Genomic DNA, 27951 nt, shown 5'->3' with positions numbered 1-27951 from the left:
TTTCAATGATTTGGCCAATTTGAAGCAATGAGCCGCAATGTGTAAGATAGAGCTACATACAAGGCAGTGTAGATGGGATTTGCCTCCTGCAGAAATGCTGCTTCTGTGAGCGTCCTAAGACACTGATACAGAATAGGCTGGATCCACAGTGTTTGGCTGGGAATAGCCCAACAACCTGTCTGAAGTGATGGAATTATGGAATGCTATTCTTTTCTGAAAGCTGTAACGGTGGCTGCCCATGACTTTGACAATTATTTTCAAATGAAATGATAGAATGCTCCGAGCTGTCTAATTCTTTGTGTTTGGCTGTAATCCACACAGCGGACATGCCTCTGAGCAGCGCACAGCACTGCACTGTCCATCATAATACACTCCAGTGACCTCAGCTGCCAGCCTCTCTCAAAGCAGCGCAAGGTCATCTGCAATTTAGAATTCGAGTGGAAACTTCTTTTGTTTTGTTCACGCGACAGGAGGCAAAATTTGGTTTATGTTCAATGCAGAGTATTCTCCTTTTCAGCAGAATTTTCCCTGAAGCATTACCTATCATTGTTTCAGTACTAAGGGGAATTTGAAAATAATTTTCTTGCACTTACCAAGTTGAGCAAAAGAAGGAGTGTTACAATATAAGGTTATTTATCCTAATGTGAGATTGGGGAATATTTCATTTATCCAAATTGTTAGGAGGTGGGGAGAAGAATGCACGTGATTCTATTTTCTCAAGAACTGAAGCTCACCTATAGAAAATAAGGAAATCTTTCAAAGAAACACTGGATTAAAGCATTTTAAAGACGAATTACTGATTTCTTTTTTATCTTAACTCTAGTTCAAAAACCAACCCTTCCTTGATGACTTCAATTATTATACCACACTCTAATATAATGATGCCATTAAATGCTATTAAACATGCCTTAATGTCTAACAATTGTTAAGACAATTTGCCTCTAGACTCCAATGATTTCTGAGTTCTTCTGTCCACTTTTTGTAGTTTTTGCCCTTCTACATGATCAAACCGATGTTGCTGTGAATTTTTTTAGAGCTGTTCTCTTCCATAATTTGCTTCTTTCAATCCATTATAGACAGAGAAGCACACATAAAATTTAATTAATTTAGACAAGAGTATTTATTGAACACATAGAATGAGTTAAGCTTTTTGATGGGTCCTAAAAATACATTACTGGTGCAACCAGTCAAAGCAGACATAAGGTTTAAGGTTTCTCAGGGAACTGAGATATAAGGTATAATTATATAATCTACAATGAATGCTGTGTGGAGATATGTGCTGGACTGGGAATTCGTAAGAAGGTAAACTTCCCTACTTTCAGGAGTTAGGGACAGGTGCAATCTGAAGGAGATGAGTGCCAGAGATAAGGGTAAAACAGAAGACAGCGCCAGATGCATCATGGGAAGTTATGTAAGTCATTCTCAAGATTTGTTTTTCATCTTGAGGGCATTAGAAACTAATTGAAGCATAATAGAACTGTGTCTGATACAAGAGTAAGTATACTTCAAATGAGGATCGTGTAGCATACATGAATCTTAGTGTATGAACTCTAAAGGTATCTCTTTGAGCTCCTTGGAGATTTATTTTGATAGGGCCTGGAAACTTGGCTGTATTCCAGTAGTTGATGATACAGAATAAGAGACCTGAGCATAAGCAAACTATTGTGAAATATATAATTCTCTTGACTTTCCGTAACTTTTAGGATGATCATCGATTTTTAAATTTACTTATTGACATATTGTCCATTTATCATTAATATCTTGCCTGCCTGTGACAAAAGGACACATAAAGCAGTTCAAATAGAAGTACACCATCAAAAGTACTGAAGGAAGAAACAAATATGGTAGCTAGCATGAAGAACCCCATTGAGTTCTGAGATTCTAAAGCAGCCAAAAGGTAAATGGATATTTAAAAGTAAAAGGATATTTAAAGGAATATCAAATATCATTATATGATAGGAGAAAGCTTAACTGTTTTTCAGGAGAGAATGAATTTTCTTGGGAATTATTCCTGAAAGAAATGAACGTATCATTTGGGACTTTGACAGCCCCATAAGCAATGCTACTTAACAAACTTTTACAGCAAAAGCAGAAACCTTCTCCTTAACTGTTTTGCACATGAACCCACAATCAAAGCCAAGACTGTGGTGCATGAAACACTGACATATGTTCCTTTAAAAGTGTTTTCAAAGAGAGGGAGATAATCTTACTTGATCTAGATTTACAACTCTTTTGAGCTCTGATGATATAAGGATTAACGTACTCTATTAAGAATAAATAAACAGCATTTTTCATATACTCTGCTTTTCACACTCTATCTTGAAAAGAATCCTACTCAGACATCTAGCTTTTCAGGCGGTTAAAATAAGAGCTGCTGGGTTGAAGGGTGGCCGAGGTCTTGGACACTCTGCTTCCCCTCATGTTACTTGCTCATCCTAGAAGTGCCTTGGAAGGCTGAAACTGGTTTGGCTCAGTGGATAGAGTGTGGGTCTGCAGACTGAAAGGTCCCAGGTTCGATTCCTGTCAAGGGCATGTACATTGGTTGTGGACACATCCCCAGTAGGGGGTGTGCAGGAGGCAGCTGGTCAATGCTTCTCTCTCATCGATGTTTCTAGCTCTCTATCCCTTTCCCTTCCTCTCTGTGGAAAATCAATAAAATATAATTTTTAAAAAAGAAGAAGAAGAAGTGCCTTGGAAGGTCCCAGTAGCTACCTGGGGCACACATCAAATCCACAGATTTAAGTATTCTTGCTCTCACAGGGCTTTCACAGATACTGAAAGTAGACTTCGGGAATTTGTGTTCTCTGTTGGGAACCTAGCAAATTAATTAGTTTGTTCATTGCATACCAGGTGAGCAGGTTGTGTTGGTGAAGATCAGTGTTCTCACTTAGTGAGAAAGCCCGCCCACTTCCCACAGACTGGAATGTGAGGGGGTCCTTGGCCTAAGCAGTGTTCTTAGGACCGGTTTTAAATCTCCTGAAGAGCGGAGACTGTGCTTGACAAAATCTTGAGCTGTTTCCTATACAGGACAACAGCATGTGTGGTATACTAGAAGTTTCTTAGCCTATTAACAGTTGTCCATGGATGAGATTGGTAACACAAATGTCAATTTGGTACGGGGTAGCCTTCTGGATTTCCTGCCAGGACCAGTGAGTGACAAAATGCAGTCTCAGGCCAAAACCGGTTTGGCTCAGTGGATAGAGCGTCGACGTGCGGACTGAAAGGTCCTGGGTTCGATTCCAGTCAAGGGCATGTACCTTGGTTGTGGGCACATCCCCAGTGGGGGTGTGCAGGAGGCAGCTGATCGATGATTCTCCCTCATCGATGTTTCTAACTCTCTATCTCTCTCTCTCTTCCTCTCTGTGAAAAATCAATAAAATATATTTTAAAAAAAATGCAATCTCAGTATTTAAAAAATGGGCCCATTGGAATTGTTTAGTAATGCCCAGTTTCAATATCGGATGTGTAATTTTTATGCAGAGAAAAATTGTTGCTAAGCTGTTTTTGTTGTTTTTTTCTAACATTCATGAGAGATATCTGAACAAATTGCTTTCTGAGGCCCTTTTCCGTTTGAGACAGTGAAGCCATGGTGTGAAAGGAGAATAAAGAGCATCTTCCACATAAACTACTTTTCAAACTCTATCTTCAAAAGAATCCTGCTCAGACATCTAACTCTCCAGGCAGTTAAAGTAAGAGCTGCTGGGTTGAAGGTGTGCCTTCACCTTCTCTGTAACAGCAGGTGAGGCAGCCAGAGCAGCTGGGCGCTGCACAGGCAGCTGCCATAAAATTAAAGAGAACTGTTTAAGGCTCAGTCTTGCTGAGATTGTAGCCTTGTGTGGACATGCCTACTTAAGCAATGGTTTAAAGATACTTGCTATCAAGGGTCATGCTTCTTTCAGTTTATTGTTTAATTGACAATGTAACGATCATATCAGAATTTAGAAAGATGAACGATCAGTGTTTCAGGCCAGAAATACTCTCTGACAGAACTAGTTAAAGCTAAAACAGTCAAGCGATTAAACTACAGTGCACTGTTTGTCATCATAGACGTAAACAATAATGGTGCACTGATTAAATTTGATCACTCAAGCTGATATTGTTTCATCGGTAGAAGAATGTACCTGAAGCATAAGTGCATTCTGAATCAGAGGGTATCAGCATTATTCATGTGTTTCTTAAAACTTTTCTCAACCTCCCCTCTTTACCCAGGGAGACAGAGAGAAGCAAAGGCCTGCCTTTTAGGATTAGTTTTATTGCTACCATTGGAACAAAATGCTATTTCTATAGATTTTTTTTAAACCCAAAGATTTATCAAAAGAAAAACATAAAATGAAGAAGAGGAGTTTAGATCTTTCCGGAACGTAAGCAGCAATGTTAGTTTCTTACTCTGGTCTGGTCTATAGGCAATAAAATATTTACACTGTACATCTTGTATGAAATCAAAGATTTTTCTGTTGCCATGAGACCTTTATTTATCATAAAAAAGTAGTGTTGGATAGGATTCCAGAGATCTCTCCCGACTCCTTCCCTCTGTAGTTGAGCTTACATTCCAGGCAGGGCAGGAGGCAGGGTGGCATACTAATCAGGAACGTTTGATTGCCGGTGACAGAAACCAACTTAAGCTTGCTTAAGCTAAGAGGAAGAATTTATGAGGGTGGGTCAAGAAACCCATGGCAGAATATAAAAGGGTCTAAAAAAGAACTGGTTATAAAAACTAAAAACCTGTCAGAAGTCCAAAGCTCTTTGTGTCTGACTGTTTTTGTTTGGTTTTCTTTATATTGTTTTTTCCTTACTTCTAGATCTACAGGGAAGGTAGCAACAGGCCAGCTACAGTTCTTAGATGGTGTTTGGTCAGGACACCTGCTAAGCTTAACACACACACACACACACACACACACACACACACACTCACACACACACACACACACTCACACACACACACACACACACACACACACACACACACACACACACTTAAGTCCCAATTCCAATTTCTTGGAAACTTGAATCTCATTAGCCAAACTTTGGTTGGATGTGAGACCTCATCCAAAGTATCAGTAGGGAGGAACAAGTAGTACAAACTTAGCCATCATGCGGCACTCCTTGTGGATGACAGGGACATTTTAAAAGTTTCTACAAGTAGCCGAAACTGATTTGGCTCAGTGGATAGAGCGTCGGCCTGCGGACTGAAAGGTCCCAGGTTCCATTCCGGTCAAGGGCATGTACCTTGGTTGCGGGCACATCCCCAGTAGGGGGTGTGCAGGAGACAGCTGGTCGATGTTTCTCTCTCATCGATGTTTCTAACTCTTTATCCCTTTCTCTTCCTCTCTGTAAAAAATCAATAAAATATATTTTTCAAAAAGTTTCTACAAGTGACTTATGGGAAGAGTTTTAAAAAAATTTAAATTGATTTTGAGAGAGAGAAGAAGGAAGATAGAGAAATAGAAATATCATCCATAAGCGAGAAACATCATTGGTCATCTGCCTCCTGTACGTCCCCTATTGGGCACCCAGGTATGTGGCTGACCCTGAATAGAACTGTGACCTCTTGGTTGATAGGTCAATGCTCAACTACTGAGACACACCGACCGGCCATGGGAAAGGAAGTAGAGAGGTAAAAACTTGGAGGGTATAATAGTGTGGTCTCTGAATCTCATTGCTTTGTTGCATGGGTGAGCTTTTCGCTAGGCCAGAGGAGACAGTTAAGAATCACACAGAATTTTTGAGAATCTAAGAGAGGGATCAACTTGGGGATTACTCAATGTAAGCCTTCATATTGTGATTGGATCCTCTAACCTTAGTAGTGAGGTAGTGAATGTTCTAATCATCCTAATGCTCAGTATTCCAAGGAAAATAGAAACTTGCCTGATCACAGAGACTGGTATAGAGATGGAATTTAACAGCATCTTATTTTCTTTAGAAACTTTATTTATTTCCGTGACTTACTATTATCCGATTTGGAACTTTTTTTTTTTTTTTTTTGCATAAAATATCTTTAAGTCTTCTAAAAGAAGTGTGACTTAATGTGTTCTTAGGAAATGTATCACAAACATTCTACTACATCAAATAAGACAATGATAAATATCCCATAAGATTCTGTAAAACCATTTGATTAAAATGTAACCCTCATGCTGCCCTGGCTGGTGTTGCTCAGTTGATTGAGCATCGTCTCATACACCAAAAGGTAGCTGGTTTGATTCCCAGTCAGGGCATATGCCTGGATTGGAGGCTTGATCCCCAGTAGGGGGCATGCAGGTAGAAGCCTATTGATGTTTTGATCAATGTTCTGCATTTAAATCAATGTTTCTTTCTCACATAGATGTTTCTCTCTCTCCCTCTCCCTTCCTTTCTCTTCAAAAACAAATACAATATATTGTATTTATACTATATAGTATTTATACTATATAGTATTTATACTATATTGTATTTATACTATATCCAATATTTATGCTAAATCTGAGCTATACCATCAGTTGAAGTTGGACAATCTGTATGTATAACCCTCATTTCTGTTACAAGTATATACACATACACAAACTAGAAATGTGATAAATGTTTAACTTGATAAAGCACATCTCTCTTAGCCTATAATCAATTATATATTTATAGGTATTCCCATTAAATATATGGATTAATCCTGTTACTACTATTATTAATACTCTATAAATTTAACCAGTGTGATAAAACATGAAAAAAGATAAATTACTACTAAAAATGAAGTAATATTATTATTTTCAAATAATTTTATCTCAAGATAATTCATTGAAAAATATATTAGAAGTAATTATTTTAGGAAGATGATAAAATATAAAATTAATATGAAAACATTAAGAGCTTTTGTACTTACTAGTAAGAAATCATTAATATAAGGATATATGGTTAAGAAAACTGTTTTCTTTGCAAAAATACTCAACAGATCTTGGAATAAACTGAACTAAAAATATGAAAGACCTATATGAAGACAACTTTATCAAGAGACATTCCTTGTTCATTTAGCCTGTATACATTTTAATGGGAATCTTATCAAGTCCCCCATAAACCAGCTCGGTGCTAGGCATCAGGATACACAGATCAATACACTGTGGTTCTGTGAGTTCTCAAAGATCATAGCTTCATGGAGGAGGGGCATAAACATGTCACCAATATGATGAGTGATGGCACAGAGGTGTGGGCCTATACAAATACAATATAAGGCTGAGATTAGAAAACTATAAAGGGGGAGGGGGTCTGAAAGAACACACTGGGAATAGTAGGTGACCTCTGATTTGTTACAATTAGAAAGTGACATTTCTTCAGGTGGACAAGATAAGAAAAATGAATTCATGGGAGGCAAAGCAGTGTAATGGCAGCTGGAAGACAGGGAAAGCATGCGTTATAGAAAGCTGAGCAGTCACAGGGTAAGAATTTAAGTGAGTTACCTGGGAGCAGCCAGGAGATGAGAATGGCAAAATGAGCTCGGGCCTGGTTAGAAATCTCTGCCAAACTGATGTTAGAATGTGTCACAGCAGGCAACAGGGAGTTGAGGCTTTCTGAGCAGGACAGTGAAGTGCTCAGATTTGTATTGTAGGAGAATAATTATGGCAGCAATGTGCAGGGAGTGAGATTAAAGACAGGGATGACAGGTTAGAGACAGCTCCAATAGTCCCCAGGAGAGAATGGTACCTGAAATGGGAAAATGAATGTACAAATGGAATGGAAACATGTAGAAGAGGGAGGATGGGCACACAGAATCGTTACAGTGCTGGCTCTGTTCTAGTCACTGTGCTCTGACTAAAATCCAAGAGGTTTTGAGAAATACCTTTACTTCCCCAAATGAACTTTGTAACCTTGTGACAACTCCATTATTGGAGCTCATTCAGTATGCTACCTCATAGTCTATTGATTAAATTGGCTTGACACTATGTGTTATCTGCTTGTATAAATAGAATATGAGATAATAAAATATTAAAATATGAAAAAACTGACATAACATGTCATTTCTACAAGTTATGATGCATAATTTCCTTGTGATAAAATATTACTTATTTAATAAATAGATATCAAGCAAAGTCAAATATGATGAAGGGATTATCTATTAAACTGAAACATATTATTTTTGATAGTTACTTCATTTGAAACAAAACTGAGAAAAACATTATTAATTTCGAAGTATATTATAGAATTTATTCTTAAAACTGTAGATCTGCAGGTAGTGAAGTAATTCCTGAAAATAGTTGTACCTCTTTAGAAAAATGAATGGCATATATAGTGCTATTGAATATGTACAGATAAGTAAACAGGCTGTTTTAAAATTAAGTGATTTTCTTTTTTTAGTTTCTGACTAAGGAGACTTTATGCTGGTTATAAAATATTGGTCCTACAATTAAATTATCATGAACTTTAGCAGCATAATTTTTCCTGCCCCTTTTCTCTACTGAATAGGGTGATAAACTGATATTTTTAAAGTCTAATTTTTTTTTAAAGTCATGAAGAACAGGACAGAACTCCCCTTTCTTCCATGATGGAGCCATCATCAAAGAAAAGCTTGAAGCAAATCAATGCAGTTAGTTGCTTAAGTTCTTCCTAGGGTCCTACTCAATACACCTATTATATCGGGCTTCTTTTATTTGTATAATTCCTGAATCTCTTCATCCTAGTGCCCAAAAGTTAGGGATAAATATTAGACAAATCCCAGAACCAGAGGGGGCTCTGTGGACTTGGTAACTGGGGGTTAAGGGCTGGCTTCTGGTCTAAACAGGGAGGCAGCATTGAGCCTTGGATGAAGGATGAGGAAAACAGATGAAGGAGCAGAGAGGATCTGAGAGGAGATTCTGAAGGAACTTGTATTTAATGGCTTGTTTTTATATAGTGATCGGAAGCACATGATTAAATTGTTTCACCACTCATGACTTTGTGAGCTTGGTCAAGTAACAAAACCTCATTAAATCCTTGTTTCTTCAGCTGTAAAATGAGGATGGTAATAGTATAAATACTTTAGGGTTCCCGTGAAATCTAAAGGTAAGGTGATAATCCATAGAAAGTGCTTAATAAAAAGATAGGCATACTGTATCATGCCTATCTGGAGAACATTTTATTAAAAGAGAATAATGAATTTGTACTTGGGTCATCTTAAAAGGTGATAAGATAATAGATAGGTTGGGATGGAGGACATGAGCATCTTTAGAAAGACATGTGTTAAAAAGCATTGTGTAGCCTGGCTGGTGTTGCTCAGTGGTTGAGCATCTACTTATGAACCAGAAGGTCACAGTTTAATTCCTAGTCAAGGGCACATGCTTCGGGTGTGGGCTCTACACCCGTAGGGGGCGTGCAGGAGGCAGCCATAAATGATTCTCTCATTATTGATGTTTCTATCTCTCTCTTCCACTCCCTTCCTCTCTGAAATCAATTAAAAAAAAAAAAGGTAAAAAACATTGTGTACAAGGTTCACTAGTGGGGAGGAAAACAAGGCAGAAGGGGCAGTGGGTGCTTCTGTCTTGGTATGAGCAGCAGGGTCTCCGGGCAGTGTCATCTTCTTAAAGGAACAGGAATGTGCATGTTCTCACAGCATTCTCAAAGGAGATGGGAAGGACATTACTGGTGGTAGTGGAGTCTTGAGGTGATCCAGTGAGGCTCATTCATTATTTCTTCTATTTCCATCAAAGTATGTACATTTAAAAAATGAAGAAAAGCATTTAATGGAATATCTCCTATATTATTATGGGTAATTATATTCTGGTATTATTTTGTTTCAGAAAGAATCTACCTGAAAATCATAATGAAGACTTGATTATTTTTTTCTTTAAGGTTTTAACTCTTATAATTACATGAAAGTTTAATCAAGAAGTTAGCATGAAAGTGGGGGATATGAATAAGAAAATTCTTTTAATTCAGGCACCTAATAATTACACTTTTGGAATTTGGTTTTTCTCAGTCTTTTGAATGTGTTCAAAAACCATGACTATAAAATAACTTTTCTTTTGAGCTGTATGAGCAAAGCTTCAACTATAGCTAAGTGAAAGGGATAATAATAAAATTTTAACTTTTTAAAAAAGTGAGAGAGTATGTTTTATGACATGTATTTGTGTTAGGCTATCCACATTCATTTAACATTTTATGTCTATTACTACTATGCTCTTAACTGTGCTATTTATATTTTATCTCTCTTCCACTTCTTATGCCTTTTCCTTACTTCATCTTCCTTATAGCTTAATTTTATTTTTCTCTTCTTATGTTCTCTTTTCTTGACAAATATTTATCTACTTGCTCTTGTGATCATTCGGTAATCAAGTTAGTAGTAAGTGCTTAAGAGTATCAGCTTTCATGTTGAGACAAAGGTAAAATAAAATCATGTAGGTTGGGAGACAATTAAGTCACTCAGATTTTATCACCTTCTATGTTTTTATTTTTAGATGAGAGTATTAAACATATCTACTTTGTATTGTTATTGTAAGGATTTAGTGAGATGATTCATGCTTAACGGCTTAGCATGGCACTTTTCACATCGTGAATATCAGTAAGTGGGAACTATTATTTTTTCCTTCTGCCCTCTGACAAGAATAAAGCCGCTGTATATGCTTATTGAATTTCAAACATATACACACAAACTCCTCCCAAATACATATCCATTTCCATACATTCCCTTGTATACCTTAGATTTAAAAGCACCTGATAAATCTCTTATCATCAGTAATGTCTTATTTGAAATATACAGAGGTATATTAGCTCATTGCTAACACCAAGGTTCTTCAAGGTTTAATTCATCTCCTAAGTTGATTAGACTCTGTAAGTTTAGTTTTTCTCTTTTTTCTTTTCCTTTACAGTCACTTTCTGAATCCTCCATTTCTTATTAGCATCTTGGGGTGAGATATGGAAATAAGACCACATAAAGCCTATACTCATCTATGTTGTTTCCACTAAAATGACCTGCGAGGTAAAGAGGTAGAGGCTGTTGCTGTAAATGGTGTTCAGAGGATGTGTGCTAGGATACGTCTCCTAAATTAAGAAACTCGTTGGCAAATTCACTTATAATCTGTGAAGAAGACATCTGTGTAAAGAATGTAGCTGGAGGTCAAAAATCACATCCAACTCAAGAAGAGAAAACCGTTGTACCAGAGCACAGCCTGTTCAGGAGTTGGTGCTCACAGAGCAGACAAAAGTGGGCTCCACATAATAGAATTAGTAACATATCATGAGCCCTGTTCCTTTTCCAAAGTGTAGTAGTTCACTTAGAAATGAAAATTCACATTTTGCAGGTGAAAGGGATATGAAAAAAGTCTCTTAAAAAGCTATTTATTAATTTTTAATTGACTCTGAATCTTGGTTAAGATGGTTCTAACTTTCCCTGTATCTTATGTTTTTCTTTGCTAGATATATAGGCTATACAGTTAGCTCATTGCTAACTCCAGGAAATACTAACCTGTATGTTTAACAATACATGCTAAAGGCCATCTTCTCCTTTAAACTCTCTTAACTTCCCTTTGTTCTTTATCCTTATAAAACTGAAGACTTACGTAAAAATTCATATGCCCTTGTCTTTATTCCTTCTTTGCTTCAATTACATTTAATGAAGAACCATGTTTACTGCCTTTTCTTGACCTTAAAAAAATGTAAGACACATACAGAAAAGTACAAAAATCTACAGCTCCATGAATTTTCATAAACAGAAACACCCAAACCAGTATCCAGAGCACCCAACCAAACCCCAAAACCTTCCTATGCTCCCTTCCAGTCATTGCATTTATCTCTAGGAAGTCACTCTACCAGCTTCTCAGAGCAAAAATAAGGGGTACCCACTTTTGTACTCATATAAATGAAATGACACAATCAATACTCTTTCATGTCTGGCTTCATTTCACTGCAGTTTTTGATGAAGTCAAGCACATTTCCACTATTATCTCCTTCTATTAACATTAGATTCAATTATTTAAATTACTTTGTAAGATATTCAGTATTTAATTTTTAATTTAAGAATTATTTTATGAAATAATAATATTTAATATCTTTTAATGAGGTTTAAAACATATGGAAATATTGAATTTTTAATACAATACCTGTAATTTCTTACAAAGAGGTAAAGAAAATATTACCTTCAAGAATATTCTTATCCTTGGTCATGTTCTCATCATGTTAAAAAAAAGAATGTACTTTATTTTTAGAGAACTTTCAGGTTCACAGCAAAATTAAGCTGAAAGTACAGAGACCTCCCATTTATTTACTGCCCTCACCGACACACAGCCTCTCCCATAACAACGGCCAGTCCCAGAATGGTACATTTGTTACAATCGATGAGCATTCATTGACACATAATCACTGGAAGTCCATGGTCTTCACTCTTGGTGTGCATTCCAAGGGTTTTGAGAAATGGATAACAATATGTACCCAACGACACAATATCATACAGAATAGCTTCACTGCCCTAAAAGTCCTCTATATTCTGCCTAGTCATTCTCCCTGGCTCCTAATGCATGACAACCAATGATATTTTCACTATCTCCATTGTTTTGCCTTCAGTAGAATGTCATGTAGTTGAACTTATGCAATATGGAGCTTTTACAGATTGACTTTATTCACTTAGTAATATGCACTTACTCCTTGTCTTTTCATTCCTTAATAGCCCATTTCTTTATTTTTATTTTTTTATTGATTAAAGTATTACACATCTGTCCATATACCCCCATTGCCTTTCCACACCACTACTGTACATGCCCTCACCCCCCTACTGTCTCTGTCCATTGGTTATGCTTATATGCTTGCATACAAGTCTTTTGGTTGATCGCTTCCCCTTACCTCCACCCTCCCCTATTTTCTTTTAAGCACTAAATGGTATTCCACTCTTTGGATATATTTATTCATCTACTGAAAGGACTCTTGGATGCTTCCAGCTTTTGGCAATTTTGAATAAAACTGCCTTTTTACCAGGAATGAATGGGGGTTTTCGTTGCTTTACATTTTTGCCAGCATTTGGTATTGTCAGTGTTTTGGATTCTGGTTATTCTAATATTATATTTAGAATATTATTATTTTTTATGAAACTTAGAAAGTGGTTATATAAAACAGATTTAGGTAACTCCTTCAGGACTTTTGATAATACTCAATTGTTTACATATCATTAGAGTAAATTCAAATGTTCTTTGTATCCAGAATATCATTGTTGTGGTTATTTTTGTGATTGTTGAGGCTGAAGGGGGTATAAATATATTTAAAGATTATGAAGGAAATAAAATTAATAAGGTTGAATTGAAAAACAAATATCCAGTGAAAATATTGCTACATAGGGTTTCTACGCTGACCAGAAGTTGGCCACTTGATGAATGCACACAAACACTAGGTATGACTGCTGTAGTATATTTTACCTTCCAGGAAAAAGCATCTTCATGATTGTCCCCATTGTGATCAGCACGTTGAAACAATGCGCCTTTAATTGCCTCTTTCTATCCATCTCTGTATTGAGCACTGGAGAGAGGAAAATTGTACTCTTCCAGCTTGTTCTCTAGGATAATTCCAAAATGCCCAAAACAACAGAGTAGGTATGGAAAAAAATCCTTTTTCTTTCTGGCATGTAATCCTTTTATTTTGCCAGGAAAGAGAACACAGTTGGCCTGCATGATTTAGCTATTAATAATAGCATATCAGAATAGTCACAAATCCTAGAGTCAGTCAGTGCTAGCATGCTTACAGTCATCTGACTGAAATGACGGGGCTCTTGATTGCGCATTGTACCCATTTCCAAAAAGAAGTGTGCTCTGATTTTTCCAGCCCCATGCTTACTTTCTGAAGTGACACTTAGGCCTCTGTAACAAAGCTGCAGACTGACATTTCAGGAAATTTCCCCCCAGGTAGTATTTAAATGAGAATTAGTTGGATCTATTTTTCTGAGTCTAAATATACCTCAACCAAAACCAAAAAGAAATCTGATGTGTTTTTTTATTTTTAATACACAGAAACTAATTTGGGATGAAGGAGGGGAAGAGCATTTTTCCACTGTTAAAGCCAGTGATTTACTAGTAGGTGTGGGTGAGAAAGTTTTTCTTCTCAAACATGGTCTCTGCATAGGAATAAACTATCAGAAAATGATCTAAAAATATTTTCATTGCAATGTTTATGTAATAGTTTTTATACCTTTACAGGTTGTGTACTTCATCAGTTTGAACCATGTGGGCTTTTAAACTGGGCTGGAGATGAGAAATTTAAATGATACGTCTTTGGACAATTATGTGCTAATATATGGATGAACAAATACAATTTCAAATTGGAATGTTTTTTCTTTTAGCATTACTTGAAGTCATCTTTTGGCTTTTAAGCATGATAGTAATGTGCTTCACTGGCACTGAAGCAGGAAATAACCAGTCCATAAAATTCTAGCAACCTCCACACACAAACTGTTTATGAAAATAAAATAACACATTTAGCCAAGTCAGTGATGATTTCAGCTGAGAAGCTTTAAATTCTGCAACAAATCTAGCTAGAATGAGAATTTCTAACACAAAGAGCTTTTTAGTTTACAAGGTAGTGTGTGCATATCTGTAAGTATACACCCCCCCCCCTTTACATAGAAAAAGAGAAAGTGAATTAAAATAATAAAACGATACTATGGAAAGAAAGGATGTGTTTCCCTCCCAATGTCAAGATGAATTTTCTAGCTTCAGAGAGACTGGATAAGAGTAGAATCTTTGAATTACATATATTTGAACAGGGACTTGAGTGAACCAAGTGACATTGGAGATTGTGTTAACTGACTGGCATTGGCAGAAAATGTTTCCAGAGCTAGTTTACTACTTATATTATTATTATTTTTCATGCTTAAGAATTGACAGCAGCAAGAATCAGAAATGTTCTGAGTATTGGGATTCATATCCACATCCTTTCCTGAATTTTTAGGACATCATAATTTAGACATGATGTGGTTGCAGACTAGTGTACGGTGCTATTTAAAAATTTTAGCAATGTACTGCAGATTTTAAATTCTTTATTCTGAACTGCCCATATACGAGTTTAAGTGACCTGGGGTCACATTTGATAGCACAAAGGGCCATGCTTAGGGGTTGGACCTAACTAACAAATTAACTCTGTACATTACCAGAGTTCTTTGAAATGGAATACCTGATTAGTTTACCTCTCTCTGACATTTGGTTTAAATTAGAAATTACATGTTAAATGCCATGTGATTATCCTGTGATAGTTCCCTAAGATTTTGATACATCCCTTTGTGGATAAGGGAATATGATTGCTTAATGACTATGATATAAAAGACTTTTCAGAGATTCCTGGTAATGACAGCGATGTCACAAGTACCAATAATCCTAGTGTGAGTTCAGATCACTTGTCAGGTAGAGTTAGAGGGGGCAAATAAAATGAGCTATATGGTGTTTAGGAAAAAAAGATTTTGATTGCTTAAAATTCTTGTGTATTGTTTTCTGTGTGCCCCAGACTCTGACAGGAGGAATATTTTCAGTTATATTTTACTAATTGTCTTTCATCTCTGACACTTCTATTATAGAGAAAGGGCAAATAGCAAGATTAAAATATTCCCTCTAATTAACCCCCTTTTAATGTGCATGAATTTCATGCACCAGGCCACTAGTGTGTGTGTGTGTGTGATACTATTGAAATCCAATCACACTAACTTAGATTTGATAGTCTAGGGCTAGGCCAAAGAAAGTCACTGTAGTTCCTTGCTGGGTTACTAGGCCTATATTTCTTATTAATTGCCATCAAATGGATTATTTGGCCTTGATTATGAAATATTTATCTGGTGAGTTTGATCTTCTTAGAGGGACTAGTCAAACAGGTGGCATAAATGTGTAAAACTGGCAGACCACTGAATAATCTGGGGGTAAGGGATTAGTGGGTAGAGATGCAAGCCTTTCAATATTTTAAAATTCAAATTTAAATATTTTATTTGTCCCACCAAAACATCCTGGAGATGCAGTTATAAGGAGTAAAAACAATGACAGCAAATTACAGATAAATTTGTGTCTGCAAAAGTAACATTAATACATATGACTCTCCTTGACATTTAATTGCATTGAATGTACTCTATGAGGGAAATAGAAAATTTGGTGAATTTAAAAATGTATGTACCTCTTATATGTTAAATAACCACAATAATACCTTTGATTGTAGTATTTTATTAAAAGGGTTTCTTTGCCCTATAAAAATTTTATATTTTATATAGGAGTTAAGATATATTCATCCAAATATAATAAGGTGAACACAGTATAATAGTATGAAAAGATTAACTCTGACACCCACTCACTCCCACTGCTTTACTCAGTGTTCTGTGTATCTTTTATTGCCTGTCCGGTAAAAGCATATACAAATGAGAAACTGCAAAATAGAAGCATAATTGAGATTGCATGTGCTTTGTAGGAGAAGTAACTGTTTATCAATATGTTTCATGTTTTATTGAGTCATTTTAAATGTAAGAAATTTAGATTTAGCCATCTGTTACTAATTACAAATTGTTTAACTTTTAGGACAGTAGTTATGATAGAAATCCCAATAATAATATCTAAGTCGGAAAATTTTCTCTGTTCCAGACAACAGTGAATGAATTTCCATGATTTCGATAAATCTACAGCTTTACATTGTGAAAAATTTATAATCTTAGGCAGCACTCAATACCTCTAAATTTATTAATACAATTTTAGTAATATGAATGTTATGCTATAACATGGACGTATTTTTATGGGTATGTTCATACTTTGAAAGTTATTTGTTATTATTTATGTACTCACAGGGAATGTGATATTTTAAAAAGATGTCTAAATTCTTCTAAATTTTCTACTTGATATTTTCTTTGGTGAATTTAAAAATGTATGTACCTCATATATGTTAAATAATCACAATAAAACCTCTGATTGTAGTATTTTATGAAAAAGGTCTCCTTGCTGCTTGAATAAGCAGTGCTCCCTTAGCTTTCTTTAGGGAAGTTAATTTATGCAAATCAATAAGAGAATTTTCAGAGGATGCATATTTACTATTTGTTTCTAAATTGCTAATGAATTACAACAATATTTTAAATAGAATATATCCCAAATATGTAGGATATATTTTTGCATTGCTATTTATTATGTAGATGACATTTAATTTAATATTTGGGAGGAGAGAAACACTAAATAAGAAGAACAATCTTGTAAAAATTTATTGTACAGAAAGAAATTCAATTCCCTGAGTTAGGGAGAATAGGTTTCAAATCAAAGTTTGAACCATGGAATAGAATCAAAAGGAATGAAATTTCACAGCTATGATTTGCCATCACAAAAGTATAAGGAAAGACAGTTATAGCTTATGCCTAGTGTTAATATTAGAGAATGAAACAGCACAAGGAGGTAATGACCATTAATTGAGCACATATAACTTAGTGCATTTGAAATTTAGGTTTGAAACTATTAGAGCTAATGCTCTCTGTGGCGCTTTCAAATAAAGATATTTAAGAGACCCTTGGACCCCCACACACAGACACAAACCGAGGTTTCAGTGCAGAAGAGCGATGGGAATACATATGTGGCACAATATAATGATGGAAACTGCAAATGCTCTGATGAGGGCACCTGTGTTATGTTTTTGGTTCTCTGTTGTACTTGGCCTGTAGCAGGGACTGAGCAATGGCTGTTGAATAAGTGACATACAGATTGTTGCATCTGCATAGCCAGATTCCAAACGCAACAGAATCCAAAAGAGCATTGGCAGAGAATGTTTTCTATAAAATTACGTAGTTTCTGAAGGTATATTTTCCAGTTTAGCAGTTCTCAAACACTTTGACGTTAGCACCCTTTTAAATTTAACATTCTAGAGGAGCCAAAAGAGGGTTTGTTGATGGTCCACATTAGAAATGAACAGCGATAAAAATCTAAAATATTTATGTATTAACTCATTTAAAAAGGGGACCCCAGGGCTCTGTGGACCTCTCTGAGAGCCACTCTTCTAAATATTCTCTCTCCATAAGTATTATTATATGAAGGAGAGGAGAAGCTATTATAAAAAATATATAGGCATACTGTACTGTTAGATGAGCAGCTCAAATATTATTTCTTTTAAAAATCTGATATAATTTCTTTAAGGAATACTGAAATAAAGAAAATGCTGTTTCTCCATGGCTTGATTTTCTCTCCATTTTCACTTCAGCTAAGTTTTTTATTTCATATTTTTCTATAAGATTGTGATTACAGTCTAATTAAGTATAGTTAAAAAAAAAAACTTGTCAAAAGGATCAGCATAGTGTACGATGTGAAAAGTAGATAATTTTACTAGCACATACACTGAAAATAAATGTCTGTTCCTGAGACATTATCCTGCGTGTCTTCAAATATTTAAAAATGCGAATGGTAGAGCTTTGATTGGACCTGCATTAACGTACATTAAACTATAATATTTTTATATTGAGAATGATTTTTCATACTGCCAATTAGTTGCATCCATTCACTGAAATCTTGCTGCAGGCTGTTTTACTCTAGTCTATTTTCCAGATAAAGACTCTCAACTTTATTATTCAGAGCATGCTCTCCTTTAGTGTCTGTCATCCACTGAGTTAAAAGTACCAGGGCAGGTGCCACCTGACTGAGATGAGGTTTGCTTGGGGTTCCATCTGTGGCCATGGCAGTCTGCGGTGCCCACCTATTATCTCAGCACATCTTAGCTTAATTCCCATGGTAGTTCAGCCCCCGCGGGAAAGAAAGACGATATGTAACTTACACTGCCTTCCAGCAGGAAAATTGAACTCTAGTGGAAAGCCATGTCCTTTGAGTTACCAATCACTAAGATATCTCAGAATGAACTTGTAATTAGAAATAATAATAGGGATATACATAGATAATGCTTCTACAGGAGCCCAGAGAAAGAATGATGCATTCTAACTGGGAACATAGGGAAAGGAGAAAAGGCATTGGTCGGGTCTTTGGTAAGTAAATTAGATTTGCTGGGTGAAGATGTGGTTTGTGGGTTGCGTTCCAGACAGAAGGAAGGGTGAGAGTATAGGCACAGAGGGGCAAAGTAGTTGGCATTTTTATTGATGGCAGTTGGCATAGGACACAGTGGAGGAGTGGCTGGGAAGGCTGCCTTTCACTTAGTGTCCTGGGTGGTTGTGGAAGGGGTTGTGATACTGAGAAGAGGTGAATCTTTGGAATGCTCTCCCTAGGTCTTCTTCCCTCCACCCCAGATTTATTGAGATAAAATTATATATGTTTAAGGTGTATAATGTCATAATTTGATATATGTAAATGTTGCAAAATGATGTCCAAAATGAGGTTAGTTAACATATCTGTCACTTCACATAGTTTTGTGTCTGTGTATGTTGAGGACATTTTTCTACTCTCTTAGCAACTTTCAAATATATACTAGAGTAACATTATCTATTCTGACCATCCCGGGAACTTATTCATCTTATAAATGGAAATTTAAACCCTTTGACTACCTTCTCCCATTCCCCCCATCCCCTGCTGGCAGCCACCAGTCTATCCTGTTTTTACAACTTTTTTTTTTATTCCACATAAATTAAGGTCATATAGTATTTGTCCTTCTCCCTCTGACTTATTTCACATACCATCAAGTTTTATTCATGTTGCCATGTATGGCATAATCTCCTTTCTCAAGGCTAAATAATACTTCACTATGTGTATATGCTACATTTTCTCTGATCTGACACTTAGGGTGTTTCTATGTCTTGGCTATCGTCAATAATGCTGCAATGAACATGGGAGTGCCGGTATCTCTTCAAGATAGCGATCTCATTTTCTTCAGTTATACTATCGGAAGTGGAATTGCTGGACCCTGTGATAATTCTAGTTTTAGTTTTTTGAGGAACCATAATACTGTTTTCCACCAGGTCTTTTAAAAATCCCAAATCAAGGGAGACCAAAGGACACAATTTCAGGCCTATTTCACAGCCCTGAAACACGTCTTCACACCACTCTCTCTCGTTGCTTTCTGTCTCTTTGATGGTATGCAGCTTTCTGAGCACATGCAGTGTGACTGTCTCTGCTGACATTCTTCATGGAGAAAAAGGCTGAAAACTGAGAAAGTGAGGTTAAAAAATCCTTTATTGGTCCAGTTTTATTACCAAAGCTTAATTTAATCATTGCGGCAATCCTAATGCTAATAGTAACAATCTCATTTATGCCAAAACCAGTTTGGCTCAGTGGATAGAGCGTCGGCCTGCGGACTGAAAGGTCCCAGGTTCGATTCCCGTCAAGGGCATGTACCGTGGTTGTGAGCACATCCCAGTAAGGGGTGTGCAAGAAGCAGCTGATCAATGATTCTCTCTCATCTATGTTTCTAGTTCTCTATCCCTCTCTCTTCCTCTCTGTAAAAACATATATATATATATATATATATATATATATATATATATATATATATAATCTCATCTATTCCTCCCCACACTCTCTGAGGTTGAAACTCTTGGAATCCGCATTTTACACATGAGGAATTTGTCTTAGAGAAGCAGGTGGCTGAGTTGGGATTTGAATCCATGCTTAACCATCACGTTGTACTGCCTCCCAAATCTTAATGGAAGGAGCTCCTCTCATTATATACCTTATTTATAAATAAGGAAACTAAGGCCCAGGGAGAGTAAATAAATTTTCTGTATTTGCCTATTTGCATAAATGACAAAGCTAGGATGTGAGCTTGTATCTACTGTGCCCCCAAGCCTTCCTTCTTTTCATGACATCTTGCTGGCAGCTCTGGCCGCTTGTGTTAGCTAGTCTTACTTCCTGAGGCCATTTCAATTTTCCCGCCTTGAAGGTTAGAATCTCCGGGAAAAATCCTAGCACACAATTTTGTAGCAATTGATGTTACAAAAGTACGTGTCCTTGCAGGCATGAGTGCCTCTCCACATTAAGCAAAGCTATTGCCTGGCAGTCCTTTCAACAGCAGACCAAATTCTTGTACTGTACACTGATTTCTCCCACTTGCAAATACTGAGGTTTTTTTGTTGTTGTTGTTTCTTGTTGCTGTTTGCAAGTGGTCTTGTTTAGTGATTTCCATGTTTTGGAAGCAGCTCCATTAGAATCAACTTGGGAACATTGAACATAGATGCACAGGTATATTCCTGTGATTCTGATTCAGAATTAGGGGGTGCTCAGTGATCTGATTCCTAAAAGCTTCTTGCTTGAGGCAGGCTAGGGCAGTGGTAAAAAGCTGGGTCTCTGGAGCCAGATCTCATTGCCTTTCTCCCGAGATCTACAACTTTGGCAAGTTAGGTGGCCTCTCTGTACCTCGCACAATCATCTCCATTTGAGTTCCTCATTCACTGTGGTTATTATGTACAATCTGCTATGAGAAACACTGGCCTAGAAAGCATGATAACCTAAAGAGATATCAAGAGATGGGTAAGAAACTTTTGTGAATCTGCAGCACTGTTACCTTAATTATCTGAAGAGAAAGATAACTACCATGACTAAACCCAGGGCAATTCTACTGTGGATCCAACAATGAACAGTGAACAATGTGCATTGTTTAAATAGTAAGACAGCATACATTTAGACATAGAACATTAAAACCGGGTGATTTATATGTATCATAAGCTAACGTTCATTCTTAAAATGATTTAAACACAAGTGCTTAACAAGCACATTAATATTAAAATCCAATTGCATGAGGGGCATTTGATCTAATTAAATGAAAAAAACAATAACTCTTAATTACCCTACAGGGTTGACTTATACACAATTACATGCAACTTTCCAGATAGTGAATCTTTTAAGCACTATTGTTACAGACTTCCAGGAGCTTGGAGCTTGTGCAAACCTGACAAGTGGTTCATTTGTATAGGTGAGGAAATTGAATGTCAGATGGGTTAAAGGACCTATCTAAAAACATTCTAGCTGGTTAGTTGCCAAATCAAAGCTAGGAGTTAGATGTTTAAATTTATTGGTCAAATCAAAACAATAGTAAAACTCGTTTTTATTAGAGTGGTTTCAAGAATTCATGCCGTAACCGGTTTGGCTCAATGGAGAGAGCGTTGGCTTGGGGACTGAAGGGTCCCAGGTTCGATTTCGGTCAAGGGCATGTACCTTGGTTGCAGGCATATTCCCAGTAGGGGGTGTGCAAGAGGCAGCTGATCAATGACTCTCTCATTGATGTTTCTAACTCTGTATCTCTCTCCCTTCCTCTCTTTACAAAATCAATAAAATATATATATAAAAAAAAAAAAAAAGACTTCAGAGCATTAACTATGCCAGACTGGTTGGGAGACGCTGTTGTGTAAGAAAGGACACAAGAGCCTGGAGTTTTCAGACCGCAGGTGAAAGGCCTTCTCACTGACTGGACATGTGGCTGGTGCACACTGCTTAGCTTTACTGAGCCTCGGTTTCCTCTTCTCTGTAAATACAGATGATAATAAACTTGACTCTGTTATTCATGAGTCTAGCACCCGTGTTTCTATATTTAAGAGCAGCTCCCAAGTTCTGTGATATTTAGCAACCATGTGCTTCTGAGCAGTGAATTCCTTAGCTAATGAGTAAGCCTAATTAACTATGCAGATTTTCTCCTGAAACTATAAAAAACCTCTATTTCTTTATTTAAAAAAGGAAACTAAGCTTGAAAAGAAAGTCAGATACAGGTGATGATGATGGGAAAGAAAACAAATGAAAGGAAATCCAGTAAAATGATGTCTCTTAGCAGATGGAAGGTTGGGATATATTAAAAATTAGAATGTCAATTTCTTATTAGTTCAGACTCAAGATATGACTACTGTGTCACAAATTCTAGATGCAGAGACTAGTGGAAGTAATTCCTAAATAAATTCAATAAATGTTGAATATGTTTCAATAAATGATGTCATCTTTGTAAAAACAACTGAAAGAAAATCAAGCTTTAGTACATATTGAAATATAGATAACATTGAGAAAATATACCCAGGAAACATTTAACCTATACAAATCGAAGTTACCATATAAGCACATCCGTGCTTTATACTTGCAGTCATTTTGTATATGGGGGATTAATCAATTGCCCTCACTAGTTTTATTTATCACCAACTTCTAACTTCTTCACTTTCAACTTAGTTGCACAGTAGAAGTTATTAAGATTGTATATGCTGTACTCCAGGAAGATGTTTATCATGGTGATAAATGTTTAGACTTAGCATTTTCTTGAAATTTTAAGTTATCACCTATTATGGCTGCTTGACACACTTACCTGAAATTACACGAGGCTTCAGGACAAGATACCTCTGCAAAGTGCACTTTAGTGATCTTTCCAGTCAAGAATTACTAAGTACTCATTTCAAAATAACGTAAAATTATTAGATTTCAAATAATTCTCACATGTGTATAACAGTATCTATCAGAAACATAAATAGTATGTTAACACACATATAGCATGTTAAAACTGTAAAACGTATAGCATGTCAAAACTATTTTTAAATTGTCTTTGGTGAGAAATCATTTTCTTTATTAGTTACCTAAATAAGACTAATACATATTCATCACAGCAAATCAAAGGGAACAGAAGATTAAGAAGGGCATAGGTAACAATGAAAAGTAGGCTGACCCAGGTGACCCTTTTACATGGGGCTGACTCAGTTAAAAGTCTTCATGTCTTGATAAGCCTTCAATGTGAGCAAAAAGACCAGTTGGTCACCCATCCAGCTCTCAATTCTTCAGTCCCTTTCTCCAGAAATGACCACTGTACTATTCCAGAAATTTTCATTGCAAATGTAAGAATAAGTTATGTTGCTATCCTCATTTATTTAAATAACTCTAAATTCCTTTTAAGGACAAGAAACATACTATTACAAGCTAATCCAGTTCTAAGAGATATTTAAAAAAACATAAAATTAAAATTTGCATAGTGAAGAATTTAAACAATATGGAAAAGTATATAATAAAAAGTGTTCTCCATTCTCCTGACCCTTCTTCCAAAAGGCATGTTATATCAACACGTTTTACACAAATGGAATAATATACATACTAGTATGCACTTTTGTTTTGTTTTTTAAATGTTTTTATTGATTTCAGAAAAAGGAAGAGAGGAATAAAAACATCAATGATGAGAGAGTATCATTGATCGGCGGCCTCCTGCACTGCCCCTAGTAGGAGTGATCCTGAACCCCGGGCATGTGCCCTGACCAGGAATGGAACCATGACCAGGAATGGAATGGTCCATGGGTTGATGCTCAAACACTGAGCCACCCTGCTGGGTTGCACCTTGGGGTTTTTTTTCTAATTTCTTGAAAATTTCCATTTTAGCATATATTTATTGACCTTGTTCTTGCAAACAACTGCACTTTTTTATCCATAGTCTAGATGTGCTGTTATTTAACTAATACTCTTAAGTGATGAACATCTATGTTGCTTATATCATTTTGCTACTGCAAAACAGCTGGAGAGAATAACTTTGTGCATCTGAGTGTACCTATAGGGGCATATCTGTAGGGTAGATTCCTACATGGAGTTGCAACATCAAAGAGCATGTGCATCTAACATCTGCCAGTTCTTGCCAAACTGCCTTCCCAAAGCATTGCACCAATCTCCTTTATCAACAATGAATGTAAATACCTGCTTTCTAATCTCAACAATAGTGGGCATTATCAACATGTTTACTATTTACTGTTTCGATTTGCAATTTCTTAAGAGTAAAGCTGAGAACCCCTTGTGTTTTTTGTTCTTCTGTGAACTATCTTTTCATACCTTGTGACACTTTGTTAAAAAAAAAGTATGCTAGCTTTTTATAAATCAAGGGAATTCATATCATGTGTTATGCCCAGATTTCAAGATCAAGTATAGCAAATACATTTTCCCAGTCTTCTTTTTAAAGAATTGCTGAGTGTAAGTGAGAATTAATAGTTTTCCTTCTAAACCTCTGAAACTAAGATAGTATAAATGATATGTTCAAAGTCATGGAAAGAGGGCTTATTTGAATCTAGATTTGTGACTCAGAAGCCACCTTTTCTGTCAGCTAAAAGCACAGAGTTCCTTGTTTACCAGTAAAATCTTGGAAAATATTTTTTGTTTGTTTGTATGCATGAAGTACCTGCATTTATTCAAGCATTTTTAAGCAGCCATTGATCTTTTTGGCAAAACGAATTCAATTTCACTTGATAGGCATTCTATCCTAGTGAATTAAAAATGGCCCATGTCAGTAGTCAGAGATGATATCAGCTTGTGGCTGGGTGCTCAGTGGAGCATCTCCTGTGATTGATATTGGCATCTCTATTGTTCTGGAGCTAGGTAAACAGCATGTTAATTGTTGATGGGTTGTTTTCATCCTCCTTAACGTTGCCTGGCATTTATTTATGTGAGCAGTCTACAGTTTGAAAAGTTGCTTTCAGAGCTCTTAGAGTGAACAGTGGCATATAAATGTTAAGTCACCGTACTTATTAAAAATGTATAGCTGATATGAAATTAGAAACAAACATCAATAAGAACTAAAAATAGGTATACAAAGGGGTGGTAGGAGAATTACCAGTCTGATAAAAGATTAGTGAGAGGAGATTTTCCCAGGAAAACTGATTTAAATCTCTTGGGAAGAATGAATCTAAAACAGCAGTGTTAAATATTAGGTGACTAAAGAGAACACCATGATTTGAAGAGAAATATAAGTGTGATGAAGTGAATATTACATATTTATTTAGTCTGGTAGCGTAAAATTATTTTTCATGCAAATGGCATATATATATATATATATATATATATATATATATATATATATATATTACCACAATTTTGAGTAACTTTGGAAGGAAACTGACTCACTCTAATTCCCAACTACTGCTCCTACTATTGTGTTTTTATTATAATTTTTAGCATCAGGTAGAAAGGGGCAAAAAAAGTTTATCTTCTATTCCATTAAAATAATATCCAAAATATTTCATTTCTATTTGGAAAGGATGTTGCAAAAGTATGTATTTTGGAATAATTAGATATGGTAATAATTAGTTCTTTAACATTAGTGGTTGAAGATATGTGTATACTCATTTCCTTCCTTTGATAAACTATTTGGAAAATTTGTGCTCTGTTAACACCATTCATTTCTCTCTTTAGCCTTCTGGAATCTGTTATTTCTTCTTTCCTTTCTCTTCCTACCAGTTTTCTTCAGATCTGATTTCCACATTGCTAAACATTTTTCTTGTTCATCCTAAATAACCTCTTTGAAATATCGGAAAACTTTAACTTTTTGGAATTTTTTTTTTTTAATCAGCCTTTTTGGGTCTCTTCTCCTCCTCTTCCTCTTTCTCCTCATCTGCTCTTCTAGCAATTAAGTATGTATAGTTTTCAGGTTTATTCCTTTTTAAATTAAATTTATTGGGGTAACATTGGTCAACATGAACATATATGTTTCGGGTATGGATTTCTGTGTTACAAGATCTATATATTGCACTACATGCTAAATACCTAAAGTCCAATCTCCTGTCTACATATATTGGGGCCCCCTTTTCCCCTTAACTCCTTACCTCTGACAACCACTGCTGTTTGTGTCCATGAGTTTCAGTTTTATATCCCACATATGAGTGAAGTCTTGTGTTTCTCAGCTTTTTCTGACACACTTATTTCACTTATAACAATATTCTCAAGTTTCCAGTTTCTAGGCTTGCACTCCTACTCTTTCTGCATAATATCCTCCTCACCCCGTGTAACCTTGACCATCCTATGGTTCAATTACCTTGCCTATATCATTATGTTCCATATCTCTGATCTAGACTTTTCACTTATCCAACTCTTTTAGGCATTAATCTTCTTGGCTCTTGAGTGCATCAAGTTCAAAATTAAATTTATTATCTCTCACTCCAAACCTATACCTTCCGTTGAATTTCTCATCTTAGTAAGTTAAACAGAATCACTTGGTCCTAAATCAGAAAGCTAGAATCAGTTAAGACTACTTTCCTTATATAGAGTATTTCACCAGCACTGAAATACATTCCAAATCTATTCTCTTGCCTACATCTCTCCTACCTTAATTGAAGCTATAACATTTCTTGCCTGGATTATTGCAGTAGTGTCCCATTTCCCCCTCTCCAGTTGGCACTCCTTTCGGTGGATCCTAAATAGAGCAGGCGGAGGGCTTGTTCTCAAAAATATTTATCTCATCATAGAAAGCCAGGAAATGGATCCCTGCTGCTTTCAGCATCATGTCCCAAATTCTTGGCATAAAACATCCCATTCTTCCTGAAAAGGCTCTTATTTTCTTTCTTTCTACCACATGTGCCCTTTACTCTGACTGTTCAGGGCTTATGATTCTGTGGATGAATCGTGATATGTCACCACATCTTTGTGATAACTCATCTCTTGTTCCCTTCCCCTGGAGAATTCTCCCTCCTGTCTTTGACATGTCACCTTTTTCTCCTTCACTTTTTTCTAAACTCCATTCTCCTCTAGAAAACCTTTCCTGACTTGAGCCCACCCATCCTCATTAGCAATAGCCTGATTTCAACGCTCCTCCTCCTTGCCCCTTAATCAGTAGGTAGCATTCACTGTACTGTAATTGAATTGCTAATTTACTTGTCTGCCTCTGCCTAGGTTATAATTTTCTTGAGGGCAGAAGTCATGACTTATTTGACTTTATATTCTCATGTCTTGGTTCAGTTTTTAGCTAAGTACCATTCAATAAACATTTGCTGAATGAATAGAGAAATTATCGGGCACTTTTGGAAGTGTGGCCCTTCATCAAGAAGGGAATGAAAACATTAAATGCTACTGAATATTTGCTTGAGTGTTAAATTTACTTGTAGTACCATGTAAGCAGTTATCTTTAGAGAGCAAATGAAAAAGACTATATTTTATTGAAATGGTACTAAGTTGGAACATTCTCAGGAACCTCTAACAAACTTGACAGCATTCCTCTGATGACAATATTTTCCAGGCAGACAAAATTTTGAATATTTAGAAACGTGAGCATACTGGGTTCCTTATAGAAAAGCTATTTAGAGTGGTGACAGACTGCACTATTTGCATTTCTATTAAGATATTTTGGCATCATGTCACCTCAGAGTATAAACAGTAGCAAAGGTTAGAAATATTTCAGCCACTTTTC

General features: G+C 36.1%; 1 protein-coding gene across 1 annotated transcript in view; it reads left to right on the top strand.

The window, feature by feature from the left end:
* The window catches only part of GRM8 (glutamate metabotropic receptor 8), a 702547-nt gene that overhangs the window by 459024 nt on the left and 215572 nt on the right, over positions 1-27951 (top strand). The gene's annotated exons all lie outside the window — the stretch shown is intronic.

Source organism: Pipistrellus kuhlii, unplaced genomic scaffold, assembly GCF_014108245.1.
Source record: "Pipistrellus kuhlii isolate mPipKuh1 unplaced genomic scaffold, mPipKuh1.p scaffold_m20_p_10, whole genome shotgun sequence".
Taxonomy (NCBI): Eukaryota; Metazoa; Chordata; class Mammalia; order Chiroptera; family Vespertilionidae; genus Pipistrellus; species Pipistrellus kuhlii.
This window is presented reverse-complemented; position numbering and strand designations above follow the sequence as displayed.